Source organism: Cimex lectularius, unplaced genomic scaffold, assembly GCF_000648675.2.
Source record: "Cimex lectularius strain Harlan isolate CLEC.00 unplaced genomic scaffold, Clec_2.1 scaffold53, whole genome shotgun sequence".
Classification (NCBI taxonomy): domain Eukaryota; kingdom Metazoa; phylum Arthropoda; class Insecta; order Hemiptera; family Cimicidae; genus Cimex; species Cimex lectularius.
In genome coordinates, this window is record NW_019392659.1 from 142,501 (window position 1) to 158,901 (window position 16,401).

The 16,401-nt window shown below is 35.2% G+C and overlaps 1 protein-coding gene across 1 annotated transcript in view; it reads left to right on the plus strand.

Annotated features, from left to right (window-relative positions):
- LOC112126212 overlaps nucleotides 1-14,030 on the plus strand; it is a 134,104-nt gene extending 120,074 nt beyond the window's left edge. Inside the window, exon 3 of the transcript XR_002909840.1 lies at nucleotides 13,862-14,030. The gene's annotated coding sequence lies outside the window, so the exon portion shown is untranslated. The remainder of the gene's footprint in view (nucleotides 1-13,861) is intronic.
- The last annotated feature ends 2,371 nt before the right edge of the window (nucleotides 14,031-16,401 follow it).

The following is a 16,401-nucleotide window of genomic DNA, read 5'->3' on the forward strand; positions in this document are numbered from 1 at the left end:
TTAAAACGGAAATAGGCATTTTGTATGTAAATGGAGGAAGGACACACGATTAGATTTGGTTTGGAGCGTTAGGGCGTACGTGGCGCTCGTTAGCAAATCGATTCCCCCAACCTAGCCAACTGGATCACTTCAAAATCTATCACTCGGATTCGGTACAGCAAAAATATAAACGGATAACCATTTAGATTCCAATGTGACATGGGAAGGAAGACGTGATCAGTATATATCTGAGACTAAATAAAATTCATTGGGCTTTGAAGCAAATAGGTTTTTGTAAAATGAATATCTCATCTAAAACGATCGCAATTTTTTCCACTGGCCTTTGTTCAGTCAATTAATTATTCGTTAAGTAAGGTATTGGTTGAGATAAAGTCAGTGTCACGAGGGGGATTCGAACCCACGACCTTCGGCTAAATACTCCGCTGCTCTACCACTTGAGCTCCACTCGGACACTAACTTCCCACCTCAACCCGTCCTTTCGAATTTTCCCTCCTTTTTGCCATTTTTTAAATGTCGTGTAATCTATTCGATTCTCGGCGGTTCGAATCCCGCTCATGACACTGACTTTTTTATCTCAACCGATACCTTACTTAAAGATTAATTAATTGAAAATTAATTATTAGATTATTTGGTCAATCCACGAAACCTAATGGATTTAATTATGACTAGTGTGTAGTATTTACATTAAACATTTTTTTCCAACGTTTCGATTGCTATTGAGATCATCTTCAGGCGCCTCAGATTTATCAAAATTGCACGATAAATAAAATGTTTTTCTAAACGTGTGTGGTGATTAGTGACCGTTAATCGATAATTATTCAGAAATTGTGAGATGCAGTCTTGTGTGATGTAGGTTTCAGAAAAGCATTTTCTTTATCGTGGCAACGTTTCGATCTTTATTGAGATCATCTTCAGGGCTCAAAGTGTTTGTCTTCTGTATAATTGTGCCATTCTTGGGTGTCGTGTTGAGAGTGCGTCGATCGAAACGTTGGCACGATAAAGAAAATGTTTTTCTGAAACCTACATCACACTAGATCGCATCTCACGATTTCTGAATAATTAATAATTGTTTTTCTAAACGTACATCACACCAGACCGCATCTCACGATCTCTATAATCAATAACTAGAATTTTTGATTAAATTTGGGGCGATTCGGATTGATCTTTGAATTTATAATAAACTGTAAAAATTAGATGATTCATTGCCAAAATACATTGTTGGCTTTACAATCGCTCCGTTTTGTTCGAGCGGTTTAAAAAGGACACACCCTACACATTAAAAATTTATTAGACTCAATTGTGAATGAAATGACATCTGCTCCGGTAACAACAGAAAATCCTACCTCATGGAAATTATTGAAAGCTGATTGGAATAAATCACACCGAACACGGAAAACACAAAAAGACACTTGTATTTATGGGTTTATTTTACATAATAATATGTTATAAAAATTAATCGTTGTTTTAAAACGTAAACACATTAATAACTTGTTCTTTACTTTTAACGAGTGTTACTAATCCTCTTAACGCTCTCGAGCGACCTTTTTCTGCCTGCCGGGCCGAAAAGTCCTTGTGTTCACCTCGCATGGCCTATTCTTAATCAGGATGACCATTCTTTTACGAGTCGTATACTCCCAATATGACGGGCCGGCGCCACACTAAAAGGAATGCGACGGAAATTTCCGCTGCACAAGCTTACATTCAAAACACACAGCTAGGGACAGACTGAACGGAAATTTCCGTCGTAATGACTCCTTCGAGCTCAGTTGGTGCACCAGCGTCCGTCGACGGAATGGTCCTCTGGGTTCCGTCTATAAAGATCAAAACAGTGTAAAGTAGATGCGAAATGGTAGGCAGTCGGACACCCAAACTGCAAGAGAAGCTGATCTATGATAGACTTAGACCAATTGTGGAAGTTCGCTAGTTCCATAGTATTGTAAAAACTTGACAGGAGAGCGTCGAAGTTCCTCACACAGACTATATAATGCACCAAGTGCTACCCTTTTCACATTCAATGGATGAATCCAATGTTCTCTCTTTCTCTTCTGCTTCTCCAATGCCTTGTAAGTATACAAAATGGACAGTTGTTTCATTGTTCCGTACACGATCAACTGAGTCACGTTATCTACTGCATATCCAAACAGTCGTTGAAGTCATTCCGTTTATTTCCGCTGTTTATGTGATTTGTTCGGGTTGAGCTGATTTTTGGACGCGAAATTTCCGTCACAAAACTTCCATCTCATTCCGTCTTGTGTGGCGGTAGCTTAAAGCCGGGAACACACTTACCCGATGCTACGCCATGCGACGCTACCCGACGCAAATCCAAACTCCAATTTTCCATAAGATCGTATTACCCGCAACGCTACCCTACTTTACGCTACGCGATCCCCACGGTCCAGATTTTTGTCGGGTCGCATCGAGTTCGGTCGAAGAAAAAAAACCCATCCCTTCAAAATAAGTATATGTCATTTTATCATTATATTAATTACAACATTCTTATATTAATATAAACCCAATTAAACGAGATCAAAAATTCATTAGTTTTTTAAATTTTTTAGTTTTTATAAAAATTATTTAATTATGATGATTTGGTAGAAAATTGATCAAAACACCGGAATACGATTTTTTGATATAAAGAATTTAACTAACAATTTATTTCATAGTTTTGCTAATACAATTAGATCATTTTCGTCGAGTAGCGTCAGAACAGGATACATATATTTTTTGTAGTTTATTTCAAACTACGTATATGTAATTTTGTCATTAATTTGGTCGCATCGAGTACAGTCGAAGATAAAAGAACCGGACACTCATATTTTTATTCAAACTACATGTATTATTGCCGTTACATTAATTACAACATACTTAATTTAAAATAAACCAAATGAACTGAGATCAAAAATTCATTAGTTTTTACTTAAACAAAATTAATTTTAATGGTTTGGTAGAAAATTGCTCAAAACACCGGCATACCATTTTTTCATATAATGAATTTATTTAACAATTTATTACACATTTTGCTCATAAAATTCGTCGCTCCATTTTCGTCGAGTAGCGTCAGAACAGGATACTCAAATTTTTTGTAGTTTATTTCAAACTATGTATATGTAATTTTGTCGTTAATTTGGTCGCATCGAGTACAGTCGAAGACAAAAGAACCGGACACTCATATTTTTATTTCAAAGTACATGTATTATTGTCATTATATTAATTACAACATACTTATTGTAATATAAACCAAATTGACCGAGATCAAAAATTCCTTAGCTTTGATTTAAAAAAATAAATTTTAATGTTTTGGTAGAAAATTGATCAAATCACCGGTACACCATTTTTTGATATAATGAATTTAACAATTTATTACACGGTTTTGCACTTAAAATTAATTCACCAATTGTTTCTTTGTTTTGCTCATAAAATTAAACCATTGTCGTCGAGTAGCGTCAGAACAGAACACTCATATTTTTTGTAGTTTATTTCAAACTAAGAATATGTAATTTTGTAATTATATCAATTACATATATTTAAATGTAAGCCAAATTAAACGAGATGAAAAATTCGTAAGTTTTTATAACAATTATTTAATTGTGTTGGTTAGGCAGAAAATGTATCAAATCACCGGAATAACTTTATTTAAAATAACTAAGTTTAACAAACAATTTATTACATGGTCATGAAATTTAACTAAGAATTTATTACATAGTTTTGCTCAAAATAGTGCATTAAGAACAATTGTTGCGATTGTGATGCTGATTTGTGATAAAGCTGTGTGACTTTGCGTGCGCTTTACGTCGCATAGATGTGCACACCCTATCAAACGTGACAAGCATCGGGTAGCGTCCCATAGCGTCGCATCGGGTGTGTTCCCGGCTTAAAACTTGTTTATTTTCTATCAGTTCATTAAATGGAATTGTAATAAATTTATTTTGTTTGTTTTTCAATTATCGCCAAATATTGTTAGGCGTTATAAAAAACGTCTATAGATCATTCATCATCAATCGAAAGTGGTTGAATGGAATCTGATTTGATAACAGCATGACATGTATTTTAGATATATGGGTAATTCAAAGAACTGCTATATTACAAGCTAACATTCATAACTGTATCTCTACTGCCAAGTTAAGAAGATAACACATCGCTGAGATAAAAGAGGGCAAGCAGCTCTTGAAAAACCACCCCTTCTCCTTGCATGAGATGCAATTACACCCCTTTGATTAACATCCATCTTTTCTCCCATATTTCTCCAGGCTTCCGAAAGTGAAAGAAAGACAGGGGAGTGAGACAAGGATTTGAAGGGAATTTAATAATTCTCTTATCCAAAGCCGGGCTGGAATTAGGGAAGCGAATAATGTATTTATCAGCGGGCCAGTCTTAGAAAAGGGCCCTCCCTTTCGGCCCTTTGTTGTCCCGTACAACGGTGTCCCGTCCGAGGCCATAAAAGGGGATTGGATAAAACGGCAGGCGTACAACTCTCTTTAGATGGAACTTTTTGAAAAAGAGAAGGAGAGAACAATGGGGGCTTGTTTATCTAAAAATCATTATGGATTAACTCAGAAACTCATTATTCTACCCTTACCCGAATGCCAAACTGAAAAGCGGTTCATTACGTTTTCAATCCTTCCAAAACGAATTACTACATCCAAGCTCACCAATTTCTAGAATTAAAATTTGCCACTTTTAAGATAAAATAACAAAGAAAAAAAAATCAAGGTAGATATTCCAAAATTTTCTATCACTATTCGTATGATCTTCCAAATTTTGTATTTAATAATGTTACCTTTTCTTAAAATATTTAGCACGTGCAAGAAGGGGATAGGAAAATGTGTAAAATAAGAAAGGAGTCGGAAATAGTTCAAAATAGATTTCGTCCTTGAAGTAAATCGACCTGCTGATTCGATGGGACAAAGAATTAAACCACTAGTTTTTGAGAAAATCGCAATAAAAAAATCGAATTTTTTTGCTGTCTTTGTCGATGTAAATCGACCGGCTGATTCGATGGGAAAAGGATTTAAGCTCGTACACCAACTATTTTTCGAGAAAAACGCTAAAAACCGAGAAAAAAATCGAAAATTTATATTGTATTTTTTGATTTAAGTCGACCAGCTGAGTCGATTCGAAAAGGATTTAAGCTAGTAAACCAAGAATTTTTCGAGAAAAACGAAAAAAGGTCCAAAAAATCGAAAAAATGTTTATTGTCTTTTTCGATGTAAATCGACCTGCTGAGTCGATTGGAATGGGAATGAAGCTCGAAAATCACGTTTGTTTCAAGAAAAATGGGAAACCGAACAAAATTTTGTATAGACTTTTTCTGTATAACTCTGCTGAGTCGATTCGAAAATGAATTAATCTCGTAAATGACCTATTTTTCGAGAAAAACGCAAAAAAGAAGAAAAAATCGAAAAATTTTGATTTCTTTTTCAATTTAAATCGACCTGATGATTTGTAAATCGCAAAAAAAAAATCGAAAATTTTGTTGTTGTCTTTGTCGATATAAATCGACCAATCGACCGGTTGAAAAGATTATAAAAGGATGTAAGCTCGTAAACGACGTATTTTTCGAGAAAAATGCAAACAGTACCAAAAAAAATTGAAAACTTTCGAATTGTCTTTTTCGATGTAAATCGACCTACTGATTCGATGGGAAAAGGAATTAAGCTCGTAGAATACGTACTTTTCGAGAAAAACCATCCAAAAAACAAAAGAAACCGACAAATTTTTTATTGTCTTTTTCCAAGTATATCGACGTGCTGAGTCGATTGGAATAGGAATTAAACTCGTAAATCACGTAGTTTTCTAGAACAATGGGAAAAACCAAACAGAATCGAAAATTTTTTTATAGACTTTTTCAATGTAAATATGATGATTAGATTCGAAAACGAATTAATCTCGTAAATGACATATTTTTCGAGAAAAACGCCAAAAATACGAAAAAAATCTAAACATTTTGAATTGTCTTTTTCGATTTAAATCGACCTCCTGATTTGTAAATCACAAAAACAAATCGAAAGTTTTATTGTTGTCTTTGTCGATGTAAATCGACCAATCGATAGCTTTAGTCGATTAGAAAAGGATTTAAGCTCGTAAACGACGTATTTTTCTAGAAAAACGCAAAAAGGATAAAAAAATTGAAAATTTTCGAATTGTCTTTTTCGATGTAATCGACCTGCTGATTCGATGGGAAAAGAAATTAAGCTCAATCACGTAGTTTTCGAGAAACGTTCCCCCTCCCCAAAAAAAAAAACAAGCAACAAATGTTTATTGTCTTTTTCGAAATAAATCGACTTCCCGATTCGATTGGAACAGTATTAAACTCGTAAATCACGTAGTTTTCTAGAACAATGGGAAAACTATTTTTTTTTTTGCGATATGCTAATCAGCAGGTCGACAATGGGAAAAACCAAACAAAATCGAAAATATTTTTATAGACTTTTCAATGTAAACCTGATGATTAGATTCGAAAACGAATCTAACGAAAAAATCAAAAATTTTTGAATTGACGTTTCGCTTTCGTCTTTTTTGCGTTTTTCTCGACAAATATGTCGTTTAAGAGCATAATTCGTTTTCGAATCTAATCGTCAGGTTTAATCGAAAAGTCTATAAAAAAATTTTCTTTTTTCTTTGGTTTTTCCCATTGTCGACCTGCTGATTAGCATATCGCAAAAAAAAAAAAAACTAAAATTATGTTGTTGTCTTTGTCGATGTAAATCGACCAATCGACCGGCTGAGTTGATTAGAAAAGGATATAAGCTCTTAAACCAAGCATTTTTCGAGAAAAACTCAAAAAAAGAAAAAAATCGAAATTTTTTATCGTCTTTTTCGATGTAAATCGACCAGCTGAATCGATTAGAAATGGAATTAGCTGATAAACCACGTATTTTTCGAGAATAACGCAAAAAGCCACAAAATAGTCGAAAAAATTTCATTGTCTCTTTTAAAGAGTTCAAGTTCATTTCTACGATATAATTATTTTACATTGTGTTGTGTAATTATATGCAATTTGAGATGGTTGGATGGGCGAAATAGTTCCGAGTGGAATTGTTAAAGAGTTTGTGTTAACCGGATACGTTGATTGATTATTTGTAATGGCAGTAAGCACATTGAATTCTCTTTGGGATTATTCCAAATATACAGTTTTCAGTCATAATATTCCCAGTGTTTCCCGACGGGTGGAATAAAAGAGATGAAAAATTTTAATTATATTTTAGTCAGTGTAATTAAAACGTGTCATCTGAGGAAATTGCAAAGAGGTGAAAAAATGTTGGACGGAAAGTGGCAATTCATTATCGGGCCAATAAGGGCGTGGGCGTTCGTGAGATAAACCGAGTTCGTACGCACTCGATTGGAACTGTTTTTTCAATTATCGCCAGATTCCCTCGCAAGTGAAAAAGGCGTGCGAAGGCGTGTTAGCAACAAGTTTCCAAGCCGGGGGGTCGCACGGGTTGCCCTGGCTACTGGGGGACGCTGCCCTTCAACAACGGAGCAAGCTTGTTAAAATCGATTTAATAGAACTGTATTATTTTTATATATTTTGCATCATCCGCCTATACCTGACTATGGAAAGACGAAACAAGTTGGAATAACATCAACACAGAACTTGATTGTGCGTGGTTGTACTTATATACGACATATTCATTAGAGTTTCTTGTCCGATTGACCGAATAACTTTTTTCGATTAATTAATCTTTATGTAAGGTATTGGTTGAGATAAAAAGGTCAGTGTCACCAGTGCGGTTCGAACCTACGACCTTCGGCTAAATACGCTGCTGCTCAACCACTTGAGCTCCACTCGGACACTAACTTCCCACCTCAACCCCACCTTTCGAATTTTCCCACCTTTTTGCCATTTTTTAAATGTCATGTAATCTATCCGATTCTTGGCCACAAATGAAATGGCCACGGAGAGCATTAGAGAAGATATATTTCATTTTACTTATTAAATTCATTGTAGTTCGTGGTCCGATAGACCGAATAACATTTTTTCAATTAATTAATCTTTATGCCAGGCAAGGTTGAAATGAAAAAGTCAGTGTCACGAGCGGGATTTGAACCCCGTAGTGGTTTTTTTAAATTTTTTTAAATTTTATTTTTTTTGTAATAAACCATTATTCAAAAAAATATTTAATAAAAAGTCGGTTTGGTTCCATTAATAAAAACAGAACGAATTTATTGGCCAACAGTTTGTCGAATTAATTAATCTTTGTGTAAGGTATTGGTTGAGATAAAAAAAGTCAGTGTCACGAGCGGGATTCGAACCCACGACCTTCGGCTAAATATGCTGCTGCTCTACCACTTGAGCTGTAGTGACTTCGATCCACTCGGACGAAGAAATTAATTTAATAAGTAAACCGAAGTATATCTTCACTAAAACTCTCTTTGGCCATTTATTTGTCGCCGAGAATCCAATTCTTATTACACGACATTTGAAAAATGCAAAAAGAAGGGAAAATTCGAAAAGTTGTAGGTTGAGGTGGAAAGTTAGTGTCCGAGTGGATCGAAGACACGACAGCTCAAGTGGTTAGAGCAGTGGTGTATTGAGCCGAAGGATGTGGGTTCGAATCCCGCTCGTGACAACTTTTTCATTTCAACTAAAAAGATTAATTAATTGAAAGAAGTTATTTGGCCTATCGGACCACAAAATATGATGGCTTTATAATAGGGTTTTTGTTTCTCCTGTAAAATTTGAAAAGTTGAAAATGACATTTTAAAATGACCGATTCATTTATTGTAATCATTGTTTTGTGTCCCTAGCGTGTGTTAAACGTGAATATATTTATTGGCGCGAATGTATAAGGTGAGAGAGCCACCAAAGAACTTCTTTCAATTAATCAATATTTCTTTAAAGTATTGGTTGAAATGAAAAAGTTAATGTCACGAGCGGGATTCGAACCCACAACCTTCGGCTCAATACGCCGAAAGAAGTCAAAATAACTCAAGTGGTAGAGCAGCGGCGTATTTGGCCGAAGGTCGTTGGTTCGAATCCCGTTCGTGACACTACTTTTTTTATCTCAACAGATACCTTACTTAAAGATTAATTAATTGAATAGAATTTATTTGGTCAATCGGACCATGAAAACTAATCATCTTCTAACAAATGCTCAACAATGGGCAAATTCGTATCAAAAAATAATTAGGAAGGGAAACACATTATAAATTATCTCTGATGCCAAATGACGATAGAGCGAGGCTAGACGGACCAGATGCTAAAAACCACGCCCTCAACCAATAAAACCTAAAATGTTAATTTTTAATATTTACCAACAGAACCACCAAAATGGACAACTACGAGAACCAACACAAAAACTATCTTTGTAAAAGTCTAACCCATCTGAAAAAAACGTGACGGCAGACATGCCGAGACAGCCATTAAAACCGCTACAAAATATTTAGAAAATTCTTTTCGATTAATAATTCTTTAAGTAAGGTATTAGGTGAGATAAAAACTGGAAGTTGGTGTCCGAGTGGATCAAAATCACGATAGCTCAATTGGTAGAGCAGCGGCGTATTTAGCGGAAGGTCGTGGGTTCGAATCCCGCTCATGACACTGACTTTTTTATCTCAACCAATCCCTTAAATAAAGATTAATTAATTGAAAGATGTTATTTGAGCAATCGGACCACGAAATCTAACGATTTCTGATAAAACGTTAATGTACTTCATACAATTTTCTACTGTTGCTATTAAGAAAAATGTAACTAAGTAATTAACATTACCGGATACGAAATAGATTAAGCGTGCGTATTTTCTATTGTTCTGAACGGAAACCTAACAATATTACAGTCCGGCCGACACTAAATAATATTTGGAAAGCGTTTCGCAAATATCAAAGATTTATGATCACTTTCAGCTCCGGTCGATTTCGAATAATCTACCCAACCCTTTAATGTATTTATTTAACACGTGTCATCGCACTCGCTCGGTGACGATTTTTACAGAAAAATATCCTCACGGTAGAAAATACGCTTGGCATCAGAAAGAATGTAGCCTAATTTAGTTGAATTGTACCTTTTCCAAATTTTTCTAGCCAAATTATTCGCAAACGGCACATATCTAGGTTGATATTAATCACTTTGGTCTGCCTATCCAGGCTGGTTTGGTCTGGGACCCAGTACTTAAAACGGCGAAGTTTTGAAACGCGTCTGACTCAATCTAATTCGTTCATACAAAATCACACAAATATTATGTAGTTTAAAGTTTTGTATTACTAATTCACTACTTTCGTGGTCCGCTTGACCAATTAATAGATGACAATTAACTAAGGTTTTTAGTTGAGATGAAAAAAAGTTAATGGCATCAGAGGGATTCGAACCCACGACCTTCGGCTAGATACGCCGCTGCTCTACCACCTCAGCTATCGTGACCTCGATCCACTCGGACACTAACTACCCATCCCAACCCCACCTTTGAATTTTCCCTCCTTTTTGCCATTTTTCAAATCTATTTGATTCTCGGCGACAAATGAAATGGACACGGAAAACTTTAGTGAAAAGGAGGGATGAGATGGGAAGTTACCAGGTACGATAGCTCAGGTAGTAGAGCAGCGGCGTATCTAGCCGAAGGTTGTGGGTTCGAATCCCTCTCGTGCCATTAACTTTTTTTCATCTCAAATAAAAACCTTAATTAATTGTTTTGTATTACTTACAAACTCAAAAATCGATTTTATACACCGGCACTCCGAGGAGTCATATAACCTCGTAGTTGAAATATCTCTTAAAAATAAAAGTTATTCCACGTTGAAAAGTCTTTTCTAAGGTTACATAAATCACATATAAATCAAATGAAGAAGCTATCTAATGTTGGCTCTACTAAATTTCGGAGGCAACTGTGGAGGCAAACGTCGAGGAGGAATATTGGGATACTTCAAGGGGATAGTTACTACATGTGAATACTCACAGAGTGGTACAGGCTGTAGTGAAAGATATTTATAAAAAGTACGTTTAGGTCGTTATGAATGGTGCGGTTGAAAACATAAAACAGGGCATTGACAATTAATCAAAGCAGTCATCATTATACATCTGGATTCTGCGGAAATCGGAAGGTTTGGTTCGATGCCGTATGTCTATATTTGGTTTCATTATAGATATACTTTATTTACAAAATGAAAAAATTTATAGTTAAAAATAAAAAAACACAGTATTATTATAGCATGGAATTAAAACCGTCAGCCAGAGTTCGGAGTACATTACTATCCCAAGAATATGCATAATTATATAATTATAAGAAAAGGAGAATTTAAAATATCAACTTCAGAGGTTACAATTATTTACAGGATTTTCAAATTACAAGGTTGAATTGCGACTTTGAAAATAATAAAAATGACACTTCAAAGAACAAAAGGATTCCAACTTACAAAGGGTCCCCCACAGGCAAACAGAATTCGTATTTAGAAGCCCACAAACTAGAAATTATATGTATTAAGACAAACAGAACAAAATAAAAAACAAAAGACAAACAAAAAAGAAACAAAATAAGACGAACAGAATATTAATTCCCTACATTCCAATGTATTCATATCTGTAAAACCAGGCTTTCCGAGCAAAATCAACAAGACCCAGGCAATCGGAGCCGTTCAGAAGAGCTATGAGCTCTTCCCTCGTCAGAAAACCCTTACCCACATGCAGATACCTCAATTCGTTCAGGACCGAGCATCTAGCGAGAAAATGAAATGCATCCTCACGATCACCTGAGTTGCATAAAGAGCACACTGCAGTGGCAGGAGTACTCCCAACCCAAGGCCTGAAATTCAGGAACAACAATTGCTGGAGCAGACAAAACATTGCAAGGAGTTAGGGAATGATTCAACTCCTTGTAGAAGTCCACGGCACGAGAAATACAACTCTCTCGATGACGAGCCCCCATAATATGAAGAAGATTGGAATAGGAGAATTGAAGTGGTGAGCGAGTATTGTTATCTGGGAGTAACGCTTACCCCAAAACTGTCGATGGTCAAACATGTAAAGAAGAAAGCCCTGGCAACGAAACTGGCTATAAATAAGGTTTGTTCTGGCCTAATTTCAAACGACCTTGTACCAATAAGAAGTAAATATCAAATTTTCACAGCCGTTTGTCGAGCAATTCTTTGCTATGCAGGTCAAGTTTGGGGCTATCGCGAATATGAAGAGATAGAAAAAGTTCACCGTTTTTTTTGTTCGTAAGTTGTTTGCCCTGCCATCATCAACTCCTAATTATATGTTGTATATTGAGACTGGTGTATAACTGTTGTTTGTTTATTTTTTAAGGTTACATTTTAAGTTTATTTTGAATTCGCTTCAAGCTCCTGATTCTCACCTGGCAAAAATTTCATCACTTGAAGTTATTAAGGGGAACATATCCTGGTTCAGATCCTGGAATTCTCTTGCGGAGAGGTATAATGTGGCTCGGTTCTCTTTGGATAATTACAATTAATTCAGGTTTTTAGTTGAGATGAAAAATCGAGTGGATCGAGGTCACGATAGTCAAGTGGTAGAGCAGCGGCGTATCTAACCGAAGATAGTGGGTTCGAATCCCGCTCGTGCCATTAACTTTTTTTCATCTCAACTATAAACCTTAATTAATTGTAATGTATTAATGGGTCAAGCGGACCACAAAATTAGTGAATTTAATGAATCTTTGGATAATTTTGCAGCGTGGTCTGAAATGTTTTCCAATCTTCATTATTTAGTTGTATCTGGGTATTTTGTTGTCGAGGGAGAGTTTAGTCTTCTAATTGCCTTTTAGTTTAACGTGTCAGATGTATCGACCAATTTTTCACTCACGAATAATCTGGATCTTGGTATGGACCAATTGTGGTTATAGACACAGAAAGACATAACACAGACAGTAAGGACTCAATTGACGCTAAGATTATTGATATCACTTCTCAATTTAGCGAAGTAACATCAGATTTAATATGTAACATTTCATTTAATAAACTTCTGTCCAAGATCCCAAGATCCCTGTCAACCACAACTACATCATCAAAATTCATTCCATGATTGGTTTCATGGTGTTGCCTTGATAAAACTGTTCCTGGCCTGCTGTTGTCAGAACAATTATATCTGCGCCGTATCAACTGTATCCAGGTATTGTTTTCTGATCATAGTAAACCAAGGGGCAATCTTTACATAAGGTAAGAAAATGTTTACATAACAATAACGTGGGTAAGAAAATTTTTACAAAAAAATTAAAATGTGTTGACCCTTCATGTCTAACTTGGTTTACTCTATCCCGCGTACCAGCTTGACCAGCACAGAAGTTATGTTCTGACAACAGTAGGCCAGGAACAGTTATGTCAAGGCATCATCATGAATCGAGTCATGAAATAAACTTTGGTGATGTGGTTTTGGTTGATAGGGGGAGAAAATCTTGGACAGAAGATTATTAAAATAAATTTACTAAGGCGAAATCGAATAGATTACACGACATTTGAAAAATGGAAAAAAGGAGGGAAAATTCGAAAAGTTGTGTTGAGGGTGAGTTAGTGTCCGAGTGGAACTCAAGTGGTAGGGCAGCGGCGTATTTAGCAGAAGGTCCTGGGTTCGAATCCAGCTCGTGACACTGCCTTTTTTATCTCAACCCTGTACCTTACATAAATATTAATTCATTGAAATATGTTACAGTTTCAGACAACCATTTCGTTACAGAAATCCATCTCCATTTCCTTTCCTTGCAATTGTTCCGTTTAAATACATTTTTTTTACATACAATTAAATACCATCGACGAGGTAGGACGTAATTATGAAGAAATGTTTAAAACGTAGCTCGTCCAGAGCAAACCCACGTGGTGAAATAATATTGCCTACACTTATTAACATGAGCGTTAAACATGAAATTACAATTTATGTAAGCTGAAGCAATTTTGTTAATTATTTGTATTATGTTTCAGGTCAGTATCGGGAAATACAGAATTCAAAATGCAGTAAGTTTTTCTCATTTATTCAATTTAGCCACTAAATGTATTACTTCCCAATGAAGCCAAATAACTTTTAATATCCCGTTAGTATTTATTTTTACTAAATTTTTTGTCTAGTTGTAGAAATGATATTTGTAAAACACTAAAGTAAAATTCTAGTTAAGTTACAATAAAGTGACACATCATTACCCTCATTAATAGTTTTTCACAATAAATGATTTTTGTCAAGAAATCAAAATTCAAACCGAGAGTCATCTAATTTTATTTGATTGGAAGTATTGACTTGAAAAAACTTTTCAATTGATCAGCCCTTTTTTTAATTCGTGGAAGCAGCCATTAAATCAACGCTAATCTCCACCAGCTGAAAGTGAGTTGATATAATATCGGGAGAACGGTTTCCGACAGACCCGCTCTGCGATACGGCTCGTTGGAATTATTCCGAGCACGTATCAACTCACTGATTCCTCCCTGATTCGAAATATTTTTGCTCTTGGATTATTCTACAGAATAACCAACTAACAAGGAAAAACATTTTTCTATGATTTTTGCTAATTAAACAAAAAGTCAATTCAATAGTAATTTGATTAAATCAAATAGGATAACAAATACATTTTTATTTATACCTTTACCAAGAACCAAGGGAAGTAATACACTTGTTGCAGTCAACAGGACATGTTTGGAATAAATATTTCAACTTACCGATCATTCTTTTTCGTGAAAGGAAGTGTATAAGTTTTTAGTATTTCCGAATATATCATCTGCCTATGCTCGCTTGTATTTTCGGCATCTCATCATCTTCAGAGGGAGGGTATGAATAAAAAATACGATAGAACGATAAGCCGATATTTGTCTGACAGAAATACATAAAAGGTAAGTTACATGTTCAAAATAAACTTTGACACAAACTTCTTCTTCCATGGCATAAGGTAGCATATAGATAGTAAACATTGACATGTTTCAAATCATGACGATGTTTGTTACAGATTGTTCACTGTTCGTAATTTCATTTATTATTTTATCACATAATATATATATATANTATATTCATCTTACTATTAACTTGGCGTCCCCCCGAAGAAATTTTACATTTAAACCGGCGTCCGTATATGGACGCTGATTCGACGGGCCAGTGCTTCTAACTCATCATTATCAAACCAACACGTGTAACAATTTTCGAGTGGACGTCCAGATTGCACTTTGTGTCAATATTTTAATATCAACAGTTCACCCAAATTCACGCTGAACGCCACCGTCGTTTTCGTATATTTTCAAGACTGTTTTAGTCTTTCACTTCTCAGTCGGTTCGGAATCCGATTTTACTACGGCGTATATTTTAATCGTTCACGTTTAAGTGGATCGAGCGTCCGATTTTACTACATTACGAAGAAACTCCTCCTACTGCTTTTTCTTAATTCGGAACGCCGCTTGCTTGCAGTTTTCTCGGAATTAGTTTTCTTTTTGTACCGGTTGAATCGAAAACATAAAGAACCTTGTACGTGGACATATACCATCACCTGATAAAATGGAAACAAATATAAAGCAAACATTCTCAAACATTTTAACTACCCGTTTAAGCATTTCTATACATAACTCACATAAAATGATATAACGACAAAGCCATTGTCGTGAGTAAACAAAATAGATAAAAAAACAGGATGGACTGAAAATCTTTGTTTATTGCACATTATTGTTGCCTCGTTTCCGAACTTGTCTATAACTAACAAATATAGGTAATTAAAATATCCATCAATTCAACTTCTTTTGATACAAAATTTTCATATTAAATTGAGTTACTGTAAGATCTGTGTATGTGACGTTTAAGTAAATCTTGGCTTAATAAAAAACACTACAAATTCGACTACTCTACCAAATTTGTATAGACAAAAATGATTTGAGAGAAGAGGGATGAGGATTATTAACAATTTGGATAAGAAATAATAAAGCTTATTTATTCATGCATTGACAAATTTATATAAAACATAGGGTTTAGTTGAGAGTTGTTCAACAGCCCTGTTTTGTAAATTACGAAGACTTATGTAGAAAAGGTGGTCACAGCTGGCCGGAGGGAGTTTCACAAAAGGCCAAGAGATTTCCCTTTTCCTCCAGAGCTCGATTCCTAGTTTGTGGTGGAAAAGGGGATCCAGCTAATAAGAGATTTTTTTTAAAAAGCAATGCTCTCCTCCCAAGAGAAATAGCACTTTCATTTCTCACGTTGAATTAACATTTCTACCTCAACCCCTTGAGCCCTTTTCTCCATTTAGGGCTGGCCCTCGCTCGAACCTCATGTAGAGCCTCTTGTTTCTCACAACGGTTTGAAAAAGACAGACACGAATTTTGTAAAATCATAGGAACTCTGAATAACAGAATATAATTTTTTATAAATCCTAGAAAATATATATCAAGCCTATTGCGTTACAATACATACCAGGCATGAGGATAATAAAAATTCTACTTACAACATCTCAATGGTGGAGACAGAAAATTTTACTCAACAAAAAGAAATCAAAATCTCC